At 59.6% G+C, this 389-nt stretch overlaps 1 long non-coding RNA gene across 1 annotated transcript in view; it reads left to right on the top strand.

The window, feature by feature from the left end:
* The first annotated feature begins 230 nt into the window (after positions 1–230).
* Positions 231–389, top strand: part of LOC119592294 — a 3,382-nt gene continuing 3,223 nt past the window's right edge. The window contains exon 1 of the long non-coding RNA XR_005230428.1: positions 231–366. This is a non-coding gene — a long non-coding RNA (uncharacterized LOC119592294). The remainder of the gene's footprint in view (positions 367–389) is intronic.

Here is a 389-nt window from a genome sequence, read left to right as displayed (position 1 = left end):
TGTACGATCTTCCTCTGTAATGCATCCTTTTCTTTTCCTTTCCCGCCTTGCCTCTCCTCGGCCGATGCAAATGACGGACAATCCGGGGATGCATTTCTCTTGGGCGTCCCTCTGCTCTCTCCAGCTTGGCACGCCGTCCTCCGCCACCCCGGCGCCCACTCCCGTCCGCCGCGGCACCACACGTGTACAGGTGTAGTAGATGGCATGCGGCCGCTCCTTGCTCACTCGCACTCGCACAGCCGCGAGTAAACGACGCCGAGAGGATGAGCGGAAACAGCCCCGCAAGGTGCGATGAGGAGCACCGGACTCTCACTCGTCCTGCTGACCTTTGTCTTGAATATTTCGCTGGGACTCGTTCGCGCCGAGGTCAGTCTATGAGCTATTTTGGG

This window comes from Penaeus monodon, chromosome 30 (genome assembly GCF_015228065.2).
Source record: "Penaeus monodon isolate SGIC_2016 chromosome 30, NSTDA_Pmon_1, whole genome shotgun sequence".
NCBI lineage: Eukaryota > Metazoa > Arthropoda > Malacostraca > Decapoda > Penaeidae > Penaeus > Penaeus monodon.
This window is presented reverse-complemented; position numbering and strand designations above follow the sequence as displayed.